This window comes from Taeniopygia guttata, chromosome 2 (genome assembly GCF_048771995.1).
Source record: "Taeniopygia guttata chromosome 2, bTaeGut7.mat, whole genome shotgun sequence".
NCBI classification, from domain to species: domain Eukaryota; kingdom Metazoa; phylum Chordata; class Aves; order Passeriformes; family Estrildidae; genus Taeniopygia; species Taeniopygia guttata.
Genome location: NC_133026.1, coordinates 67008481 through 67020780, shown reverse-complemented (window position 1 = coordinate 67020780; position 12300 = coordinate 67008481). Strand labels below are relative to the sequence as shown.

Below are 12300 nucleotides of genomic sequence, written 5' to 3'. Positions count from 1 at the left end.
CAGCAAGTCTGCATTTATAAAAGGCATTCTATGCACAAAGTACAGTGAGTAGGAGGACATGAAAATGCTATTTTTAAACCAGATTTCAGCGTTCCTCCCATACAGATTTCCTGGAATAATAACAGCAACAACAATAATGATAATTAATAATGCCAAAAAAGGAGTATCATCTTAAAGGTGAGTGGCATGTGAGAAAGCAAATTGTAGTTAAGGACTTGTAAGATTTAGGGACAAATGTAAGGCTCTTTCAAATAAACTGTCATTGTGCCATGAATTTCACAGGATTTGAGATTTGCTCCCTAAATTTCATCCTGCATTTTTTTTTTTCAAAAAAGGCAATATATTATAATTATGCGCAGCATACACTGCAAGTCTACCATTTGTTTTCTTGCAGCAATTGTTATTTTCAGAAACACCGCTAAATGAGAAGTTTACTGTGGAGCTGATGCTATCACTGTTTTGGGTAAGTGACCATGGCAGCTTTTGGACTTGGGGAAGAAAGGGAAAAAAGCCCTGAGAAAATCCAGGGCCAAGCAATTTTTTCAACTGCAACAAGAATAATGGTACAATACAGACTTTGACCCAAAGCTTCAAGGATGACACTGTAAAGATCCTCTTCTGCTTTGCTGACCTCTGGACCTGTCTCTCAGGACACTTACAGAGCAAAGACATTGAATCAACAAATACAGAGAAAGTGTGGGTAAAATCCTTCCTCTCTGCCAGGAATACCTGTCTCCACCACGCTTGGAGTGCAATTTTCCGAGGGCAGAAGTTAGCCACGATTACCAGAAGATTGTTACTCAATTGTGCTATTGTCTACCAGTGGTAATTAGAATAACCAAGAACACAAATAAGAATAAGAGAAATGCATGAAAGTGAGCCGGCAGTAACAAAATGCCTGGCATGCTGAGGTGGAACGTGCAACCCGCTGGAGCGCTGGCACTTGAGAGTAACCCCACCACTAGGAAGCCCCCATTTCCCATGAGATGAGAGCAAGGCAGAGAAATCACACATGCTGTCTGTCCCTCTCTTACACCCGGCAGCTCTAACAGAGACACATGTTGTAGTCTGGCACTGACACATGTTTCAAACTCGGAAGCACCCCCCAAGACACTCACCTGCATACAACCCCTGCTCATCCCCTGGCTCATGCTGGTGCCATGTGGTACCAACCTTATCCAAATGATTTTCATACATGTTTTTAATCCAGTGCAAACCCCTCAACAGCATGAAACGTGGAGAAGCAGTCTTGGCATGCTACCAACCCAGTGAAAAATCTGCCACCTAGCTAAATCAGGTATGGTCTGTTTCTGAAAGATATTATTTAAGGACCATTCAGCGCATGTTTGGAGGTACCTCCACTCTCTCACTCTCCTACAAGACAAATCTTCATGTCATTAACCTTTATTTGCCTTTTAAACAGTAAAATCTAAGTCTGTTAAACCACAGAGTTCCAATTTGATATTTTGATGATCTCCATCTACTTAATGGGAAATGTGCAATGGTAAGAGAGGAAAATAAAAGGTATGACTGGAATAAGTTAGTGACGTTTTCCTTTTTTGTCCATTGCTCGCTGCCAAACATGTTTGCTGCTGGTCACTTGCCTTGCTCACTGCCAGCAAGTGCTCATCTGGGTATGTCACCAATATTTAACCCTCAATAAAATTAAATCACAATAATGCTTTGCACTCATTTAGGGTTTTACATACCACAAACACTTAACTGAAAAAATTAACTGCAAGCTCTGTAACAGCCTTCCAAGGTAAATTGAGTATTGTTATTCATACCTTATGCAAAAGAGAATTTCACTAGAGATGGGATAATTGACCTGCCCAAAGGTATGCAACACAGGTGTTCCTGTTTCCTGGTTCGCTCTCTATGCCAACAGACCAGTTTCAGCCTTTTCTGAAATTCAGAGTGAATTCTGTCTTCATTTCTGCATCTTTCTGCTGCTGAGGGAAAGCAGGAAGCATGTTTCTTTACCCAGTGGTATGAGTGGTACATGGGTGCTATGAGAGTGGTTCCTAGCTGCATTGCCTCTGGTTGACCAGAATCAACAGGATTGCAGCACTGCTGTTTCTACTTCCCTATCATAAGCAAGGATTAGCCACAGAAAATTATTTGATCTATATTTGGTCTACAGTAATTTACTAATAATTTGGTAAAAGGAACATTAGAAGCCTTTTTCACAAAAGGCTAGCAAATTTTACCTTACCTCTTACCAAATTTTACCTCTGGATATCTTCTAGTGCTACAAGAAGGACAGTAGAGGACTTGGCAGTGTACCACACAGTGGTCCTCATACTCCCTCTCTCTTCCCTCAACAGTAAAAAAGGGTAGGACTAAATAAATAAAGGTTTCATCCCAGACAAATGATAGCAGGGCAGGAGCAGTGCCCAGTGCCTGCTCCTGTGGGCTGCAGCCACTCCTGCTCACTACCACATGGCAGAAAACGCCACACTGGGCTTGCCTTCAGCCAGCACTGGTGTAGTGGATGGACCTGAACTGAAGTGGAAACCCACACATGTCACAGACTGGACAACAGATTAATGTAGCCAGAGATCCTGTTACAACACCAGCTGTTCCTCCTGCACCACGACCAACAGCCACAGTATGGGTGAGACCCAGTCATGCTTACTGCATTAGAAATCAAAGGGGTTTTACCTGTAAAAGATCAGATTGCTTATGCACAGTGACACAATTAAAGCAGAAATGTTAACTACCAGCCTTATGGATGCAATTATCCCAGTAAAAGATGGTTTCTACTTGCAAAGCTCATCCCTGTTCACAGACAAAGCCCTACCTTTGATCAAAGCAGTTAAGACTGGAAAAGCACTTGAACACACTGATCACCTCCTGAGCTAGGACAAGGCTTATGTAGAGCGGTTTATCTCTCACAACCTCTCACTTTTAACCACGTTTGGTTGGGTCAGGGCCAACTTGGTGTAACCAGATCTTCAGCCCGAGCTGCAGGTTTTGATTGCCCTGAAACTGTAGCTCCAGCCAAAGCCTCTTTAGCTATCACACCTAAGAGCACTACCACCCCTGCAGATCAGCAGATGAGCTCCATAGTTTAAGTGGATTAGCTGTGCTGAACAACCCTGCTACATCCAGTTCCCCTGCTCAGTGCTCGAGCTCCAGTCACCAGTGATCTTTTATACAGCTGCTCCAGGGGATTTTTCTGCAGAGGACAGAGCTGGGCTAAGGAGAAGCTTATGCTGTCCCCAAGCTATAGGAGAAATACAAGCTTGGAGGCTGGGCTCAGTGGGCACTTCAAGGAGCTCAGTGAGCCAGTAGTGTTCTTGGAAGATCATCCCCTCTCACACTCTCTCTGGCACCAAAATTTGGGATTGGCTTCCCATTACACTGTGTGACTAGGATGAAAAATATAAGCCTAACACACCACACACCGGGACTTCTTAAGAAAAATCCTCAGCAGTGGCACACAGCAGAGCAGTGAATAAACCACCACAGTAACAAGATGCCCTCCTTATACCCCTGATCATAGTCTGGGAGGAACAGCCTCTGCCGTGTCTCAGCAGCTACAAACCTCTTTTCCTGTAAACCCCACAATTTCCCATGTACACCATATCCTTCTCTCAGCCACTCCTCCCAAAAGCAGCAGGCAGAAGTGCTGCTAACATAGCATAATCAGTGTGAAGTTGTAGCAGTGAGGGGGAATGTGGCAATTCATGGAAAATGTCTTCAACCAAAAGGCAATTAGCAGTGAGTCTAAATGCAGCAGCAGAAGGGAGTGGTTTCCTAACAAAACAAGCCCTGTTTAAAAAAAAACCAAAAAAACCCACTTTAATACTTGCTTTCCTCAAACAAGTAGCATTCTCAGGACATTGAAAGCATGTGGAAAAAAATACCTCTGTGAAGCTTTCTGTAAAGATTATTTTTTACAGACACATTTGGCAGCCCTTTCTGCTCTGTCTCCTAATGCTATTGAGTATAACTATGTTAAGTCAATAAGCAAAGCCACTGAAAGGGTTTTTTTTTAGGTTTTCTAGGCCAAGAGAGGAAGTAGTGCAATAGGAAAGTTTTCAGAAGTGGGAGTTGTGCCTGCCTTGCTTCTAATTGTAGTGAAACTGTCAACCTCTGTGTTGTGTTTCAAGACTTTACACTTCAAAATCATTCCCTCTGTGCTTTGAATTGCTATACTTTTAAGCTAACTACTTCTGAAAGTGTTGTTTAAGAAATGACATCTTCAACCACATTTAACGTTGAGAATAAATCTAAGTTTGCAAAGTCTCATTGAGTCCCTGTAAAAGTGTATTTTTTTATTGTACTTGTCAGCCAATCTCTTGGAAAGTGTCTGTGCAGAAATTTAGTTTAAATTACTTCATATCAAGACATTTAAGAGAAAATGGGAGGTTGCTATAAGTTAAAAATAATTATGCTCTTTTTACCTTAGATTAAAAAATCACCAACATTCAAGCAGCAAACATTATCAAAACCAATCAGTAACCTTACAACCTACCTCTGTGCAGGCATGTATTAATTGTATTTCAGAATCATCTCCAAACACATGTGGCTAAAACAGCTGAACAAGGCTGACTTGCTTTCTCCCTTGTAAGCCACCAAAAGTGGAAGCAGGTTCAGGAACTACGGTGAGAATTACAGATCCTAACTGCCTACGGAAGGATGTTCTCTGCCAAACTGCAGGGAGCTGAGGGAGCCTTGCACTTTCCAAGTGCTCCTGCACACATTTGAATATCAGGGTAATTAGAAGGCCAAACTCCTTTCATGCTGTCATGAAACACAGAATATTTATGTTGCTTCAGCTTTAATGATTTTAAAATATGGAAGATCATTTCAGTAGAGTCAAAGCAGAATCAGTAATGTTCAGATATATTTACACTCTGTTGCTCAGGCAAGTAAGCAGCTCAGAATGTGCAGGCTCAGTCAGCTCAGTCAGGAGGAATTATTTGCTACCCAGTGTGACAGTGCCCAGCACAAGGAGGCCCCAAGAATGACTCCAGTTCCCAAGTAATATTTTCACCAAGTAGAAAATGATAGTGTACCTTGTGGGGCTGAACAACTTTGAAGTATTATCATGAGTCTGCCAAAGCTGTTCCAGATGCCAGGCTTTAGTTTAAGCCTATCCATTTTTCATATCCTCCTCCCAGACTGCCATCTCCCTGGTTTAAAGGAGGACAGCACACTACTTAACCCAAAGAAAAAGGCTCCTACCGTTGCTCAGGAATGACTCCCCTCCACAGCATTTGGAAATCACACTGATCACCTTGCAAGGAAGTCCCACCCCACTTTTTACTCACCACATGATGGATATTTGGCTGGGCCACACTGAGGTGCTACAGACAAGCTCCTGCATTGGCACTGGTTATTTATGCACTTGAGAAGGAGGGATATGTGGCCTTCCCTCTGCATTCTACTCATCATCATTTCTCTATGAATGGATATGATTCCTCCTCACCTCTTCCTAAACTAAACAAACAAACAAACAAACAAACAAAAACAAACCAGAAAACCCCCCAACCTCCACAAAACAAAAACCATAACCAGACAGGAGCAATGATGGCAGAGAGCCTTCTACTCCAAACTCCAGCACCAGCTCAGGCAAGAAGTGAGGAAACATAGCCCTGTCACAAGAGAAACAGCTGAGCCATTGCAAACAACAGCAACCCTTTTGACTTCACCAGAAAGTGCCCAACCCAATACTAGCTTCCAAGTGGAAAGGCTGCTGTCCACTTAGCATGCAGGCTCCAGCAGAGCTAGATCACCTTCTCAACTATCCCTTGTCTGCCACAGCAGCCCAGCAAACATTGCCATCTAATTATTCCCATAGTACACTAATCCTTTCCTAGCTTGGCACAAGGTGAGTATAAAGTTTTTGCTAATCTTGCATTTATAGTAATTTCCCCCTCTCCGTCACATCGTGTGCATCATCCCAGTTTACAAGCATCAAAGAGTTAATGAAATAAAGAACCACCCTACCATGTGCTTCACTCAAGGGTAAGTGAACTGGCCAGATACCAAAGCAGATTGTTAAAGACTGCACTGAACTCCTGATTTTTCTTCTCTCAACTGCAATAACCTAAGGATTGAATGTGTACATAAATGTAAACCTAGACCACATCTGCTGATAAAGCAAAGTCTTTGTACTTGCGCAACTGCCATTAACTGTACACAAAATACTTAAATTTCATTAATTCTTCTACATTCAAAAGCTGACCTGCAGTCTGCCCAAGGCAGCCAATGTGAACTGCAGGCTCAGCAGAATTGCACATTAAAGACAGAAGGGAAACAGATTATAATACAAAATCGGACTGCTAGGAAAGTGAATCATTTGTGCAACCGTTAAACACTCACGGCATTTTGGGCACACTTTACCACACCAGATTACAACACAGTTCTTGTGGTTCTCTTCTGAAAGGCAGTGGAACAGGTAACAGATTTGTGTTATTTGCCCCTTTCATCCCAGGCACAAACAAAACGGGTGCCTTCAGGACTCTGTCATATTCCACTATTACATGTTTCTTTTGAATTAATTGAAGGTACTCTAGTATTTGAAGATTTCTACCTTCCCATAATTGCATGAATAGCTTGGAGCAGTGGAGCATATGCAAAACATTTCTTACCAAATATGTCTCATGGAACATCAAATGCACATCTTTGCCATAAGCATTCACACTTCTTCTCATAAGATAGCTTTGATACAGTATTCTAATTCTAACTTATTTTTTGGTAAGATACTTCTACCTTGCATTCATACCTGTCAGACATGGAATGTGGAGCTCCCTGGGTTAAGTATTCACAAACCATTTGAAGGTTTCTCCATTGCCCATCAGGTATAAGCAGCTAGGATCTACCTAATAGGAGTCCATCTCTAGAGAGTTTCATTTTGAATGACATAAATTACCTTGGGGCAGCTTATTTTCATGTTGATTCATGCTCTGCTCTGCTCTGACCTCTAAGGAGAACAACTCAGGGACTCATCTGTCCCAAAGCCATTTGTCTCCTGTTTTAGATTCCTTTCTATTTCAAGTCTACCATAACTGACCTATAGGCATGAAATCCACTCAGAGATGTGACTGGTGCTCCTTTCTACAGTTTGTATTAACATGATTATTTACATGATCATTATTAACAAGAGGAAAATATTTTCATTTGCTAGCAAATTCAATTTTCACATCTATGATCAACACAATCATGTCTACAAATAGCTGTTTACTCTTACATGCTGGGCTTGGAGGCACAAAACATGATGTATTCCTTAGCTGCCCCCATGGTATCTATACCTAATACTACAATCTCAAATTATGCAGAAGTCTGTGGTAACCCAATCTGTTTTCAGTTATCCAGTATCTTTCTAGTTCATTAATAGTTTAATTTAAAAAAAAAAAAAAAAGGGATGGGGGAGCTTATGATAAAAATTCATACCCAGATTTCAAAGACCTAACAGTGTTGGAAGGCACACAGTACATCATGCTCAGAGTACTTAATGCAAAAATATCAATCAAGAATTTTTGGTGCTTCCACTCAGGGTTGCTTAAATTTGTGATTCACGTGGGAAGGCATTGCTAACAACAACAACCACAACAACAACAACAGTCTCTGCAACAAAAATGTAGAAACTAGAGTTGAATCTTTGGGTTGAGAAGTGCAGTGACTCTGCACAGGAATTGCACACACCCCATCTACTGGCTTTTCAGAAGACTGAAAGTTTTAACAGCAGCAAGGCAAGTTTACCTTGCACTGGAATTATTTACTAAGCAATGTCTGTGAGGTTAGTGCTTGATGAAGATACAGGATGCCATCTCCTATCCCAGAAGAGCCACAAAGCAATCCAGAACTGACAAAACTGTTCAGAGCCTACAGTGGTAGAATACAGGCCACAGGCTAAAAAAAGTAACCCGACTCATCACAGCACCTTGTACATTGTGACAGAAACCTAATAAAGAATCAGAGAAAATGTTCTAGCTGACAACGTATTGGTTTTGCCGAGTGCCTGCTGTGAGGCCTGCTTTGCTGCCTTTAAGAGCAGGGGCAGGGGTAACATTCAGCAGAACAGATAAAGGCAGCAAATGTTCACCCATAGCATAGAATTCAATGTTGCTGTTGTGCCACCTCTGCAGCGCCCAGGGAGCACAGCCATTGTAATTTTTAATTCAAGAAAGTTACATGCCACATCATTTGAGGAATTCACAACAAACTTCAGTCACTGAGTTAGAAACGGAGTTCAAGTTACACTCTGTCAATCAGGATGTTTGATCATGGCAAATCAAATTATCTGCTCGCCTCTGCTGAAAGCTTCCCAAAGCCAGTGTAATCTCCCACTCCTCTAGCAGTCTGCAGTGCCTTCCTAGCAGATGGTGAAAGTACTGAGAGTAAATCCAGTGCTAACAGCTGCTGGGAACACTGATATTTTTGCCATTGGAGTGTCAAATTGTGACACTTCTTTTCCCAATGAATTAGTAAAGTTAATTTATCCACACTGCCACACCAATGCTACCAGCCAGTGTCTACCTGTTCATTTCTAACTCCAGAGTTGCAGGCAAGGGCTCACAGAAGGGGCCAACAGCTACCATAATGTCAATCTATGGTCTTAGGAGACTAAATGCATTTAAATCTATCAATACATTCTTTATACGAAACTTGCATCAACAGGTTGGCTGTTGCTGACAGTTGCGTGAAATATACGGTGGCCCATGATATTCATTAGGGGGATTTTTGATGCCTCTTCACTTTTCACCCTGGATTTCAAATGAGTTTATTTAGGAAGCATTTAGTACTAATATGTCAGTGCTCTGTCACACAGATGCATAATGGACACAATTTCTAGTAAAAGCCAAAATCACAGAAATTTTATTTGCACATAGGGTCAGAGATGTTTTGAAAACAGACTTTTCAGTTATCTATGAAGTTTGGAGGAACTCAGTTACAGAAAGAAAATTATGTTTTTCCTTCACTTGCTACTGTCCTCCTCACAGACAAAAGCCTGCTCTTGCATCCAGTGTGACTTCAGCAGAGTGGACTGGGTTCAGAGCGATGTAATGCTTTAAATGTCCAGTTTTCAAACAACAAATAAAAATTTTAAATTTTGATTTAGAAGTTTTAAAATGCTGTCGTTACTCAGAGCATTTTAAACCAACTGTTTAATAAGAGGCTACTGTTGCCGCTCACCCTTTCTTTTCATTTTCTGTGCAAAAGTTGTGAAGGTACAGTACTGTTTTAAGATGTACACCAGCCAAGAAGAGTACAGTGATGTAAAACTGGTATTTGTGTTTTGTCAGTACCAGCAAAGGTGTGTCTGCACAAAGCTGTGATAACTGTCAGCAGCCTAAAATAATTTAGAGCTTTGCTTGTTTGTGTGCCAGGCAACCTTAAAGAGCTGTAGAACTCTCTCTTCTAAGCATTAAGATCTCTGTAACTTCACCTATATAAATGCCCTAAATTAAAACAGCATATTCATCCATTTCTAGGAATACACCACAGTTTGGATGACACATTATTCCAGTGCTCAGTTTCTTCTGGACCTGAAGACATCCTAGAGGTCTTAAAACTCAGCCTTTCTTCAGCTCCAGCTGGAGCCAGACCAAGCATTCATTGCTGGCAGCAGATCCACTGCAGCGCCAGACCACTTTAAGCCAAGAGCTGGGGAGGTGTTTTTAGGAACCCTTAGAGAAGGCACCTCTGCCAACAAGGTTCAACAAGGTTTCTGCTGGTGACTTGAGAGGACATATTGAATATCAATTGGCATGTTTATCTTCTTCAAACACTGAGCTTCCTTTCTAACTTCTAATAGGGCAGCTTACTAGTTTAACACTAATGGAAACCAATCAAAAGACCCTAGATTATTTAGCTGGCTTACCTTAAAAACTTTTCCTTCTTCAGTTTCCATGCAAAATACATCAAAACAGTATTCTTATGAATGGACAGCATATTGATTAATCATTTAAGGAGATGAGAAAAACTACCTTTAATACTGGGTTGTGGATAAAAATGCCAAAAACCTTCCAGACCAACTGAATGACCCGCTCCACAAATTTTCACAAGGACTACTTTGGAAAATAAAACCTAGAGTAGCATACTATATAAGGCCATTTGAAAATTCTGCTCCTTATCTACTAAAGTTCTCAGTTGCCATCATGGTTCATTTATTTAGGGACAAAAGTAGCTGGCAAACTAGCAATAAAAAAAAAAAAAAAGGAATAAGTAAACACTGGCATTCTAAGCGTTCTCTGTAAGTGAAGATAAACAGCAGTGGTCAAGTGAAAACTGACCAGCTCTCTTTCCATACCACTGGCTGGGAACAACCTGGATCAAGGCTATCAACCCATTTAAATGCAGAAATGCTTTCATGATTTCAAGGCAGAACAAATATTTCTTTTTGTCTGCACACTTTTTAGAAGACATTAACAGTAACTTCAGAACAGAACATAGATTCCTGTTAACAAAGCCAATAACAATTACTGCTATGTCTAAGAATCAACAAAAAAACCACCAGTGTATTCCAAAGGCATTTGCTCACAAAGCAAACTCACTCCACACAAGCCCCAGCACAGAAACGTGATAGTATCTCATGATTTATGTTCTCTCAGCAGGTTGTACCGGGTCCTCCAGATTCCATGCTTGCCTTTGAAAGCAATTAAGTTTCTAGCACTTCTGGGAGCGACAAAAGCGCTCACTATGAAAACCTGCACGCTGCACTCGTGCTGAGTCTGCAGCTTGGCAGACTGAAACAAAAGCACCACAAGAGGTATGAGCTTCCCCCCTTAACTCATCTGAGAGCATTAGTATGTGAAGGGCCATCTCTAAACTTTGAAGCTATTTCCAAATCATTTCTTTGTCCAGTGCCCAAAGAGGCAGCTGCTGCTGTGATTTGGAGAATATTTGCAAGGCCCCTCTCAGCCTGGAAAGAAAAATCCCTTTTCTCATCAGCCTACACACAGGAAACTCTACAAGTTCAGCTAATGTGAACTATTCTAATTGCTCACAAGACAGAGTACCCTTACTTACATAAAAGCATGTCCAGACACCTCGATGAAACCTGGGTCTTGCTGTGCTATGCACTGTACAAACACCTGCTCCATGGAGTTTACAACTTGCACAGAGTAAACTGTACCTAAGGGAGACAAGGGCAAGAAGCACATATAGAGAAGTAATCAACAGGCATTTCACACAGCTAGTGTGTGAATTCTGCTCATGAATTATTATAGTACAGGAATGCTGCCTGATCAAAAAATAGATCTGTAATATGTCCCCGGCTGAATAAAACAAACAGAATAGCAGCAAAGTCAAACTATTAAACATCCTGGCCCCAGCAACAAAAGCCCCAGTGCTGTTCAAAAAACAGACTGCCTGGACAAGGCCCAACATCTTTTACTGTCTCAAGATAGAAAAAAGCCAAAGCCACTTCCCATCACTACTCTAATTCTACCCAAACTGCAGAAGAGCGACCTTGTGAAGCGGAGCCGGAGCGCTGAGCCGGTGTGACAAACACGGCTGCGGGGCGCACGGTGGCCATGTGCCAAGGGCAGCCCAAGTACAGAGGGAGGGCAGCTCCTTCCAGGCACGGTGGTGATGGTGGCCCACCTCTTGCTCACAGCAAGGCACGCTGGCCTGAGACCTCAGCCAAGGGCAGTTACTCAGGGATTGCCCTTACACATGGAGTTACATGGCATTTACTCTGTGGCAAACGAACTTGCCAAGACCAACATTTTTTCACATCGACTTATTTTTGCACCTTAGACTCAGCACGTTTGGTTTTCAGGGTTAATCCTTATAACTCCAAATGATATCAGCTGGAGTGATGCATACTCAGCACTCAGTATTCTGTAATTTTATTTTTTACTTATCAGTGTACCTGTTTCCTCTGTTATACATTAAGACACCCAGTTCTGTGCAATTACATTTATTTCAGATAGGATCATTTTCAAAATTATTTAAGCCTAGTTATGAGAGTTAACCTGGCTCTGTTTCCTTCTGACAACATCTGTGGTTTAGTTTTTTTGTACCTTTCACTCACCTGTTACAAAGTAAGACTTACTAATTCAGAGAAATTATTTATCAGGGAGATCTGCAAAAAATGACCAAATGTGATTTTCTATCCAATTTAGAAGAACATTTCCCAGTCTCATCTCCTTCACTTAAAGTTGCAATCATTTCTAAGAACCAGAGGTAAGTGCTTTTGGAGAGAGAAATGTGCTTAAAGATACATAATGGCAAGAGTGTAAGATGCTTCAATGTCCTATAAGCCTTCTTTAAAGTGCTTAAAGTCTTAGGATAAAAACTATGAGCAACTGTGAGCTTGGTCACAAATAGTTCATTAAA

At 41.4% G+C, this 12300-nt stretch overlaps 1 protein-coding gene across 33 annotated transcripts in view; it reads right to left on the bottom strand.

Annotated features, from left to right (window-relative positions):
- The window catches only part of ATXN1 (ataxin 1), a 399379-nt gene that overhangs the window by 130510 nt on the left and 256569 nt on the right, over positions 1-12300 (bottom strand). For 2 of the 33 annotated variants that reach the window (XM_072924138.1, XM_072924148.1), the window contains one exon: positions 10987-11092. The exons of the other annotated variants lie outside the window; for them this stretch is intronic. The gene's annotated coding sequence lies outside the window, so the exon portion shown is untranslated. The remainder of the gene's footprint in view (positions 1-10986; positions 11093-12300) is intronic. 33 annotated transcript variants of the gene reach the window in all.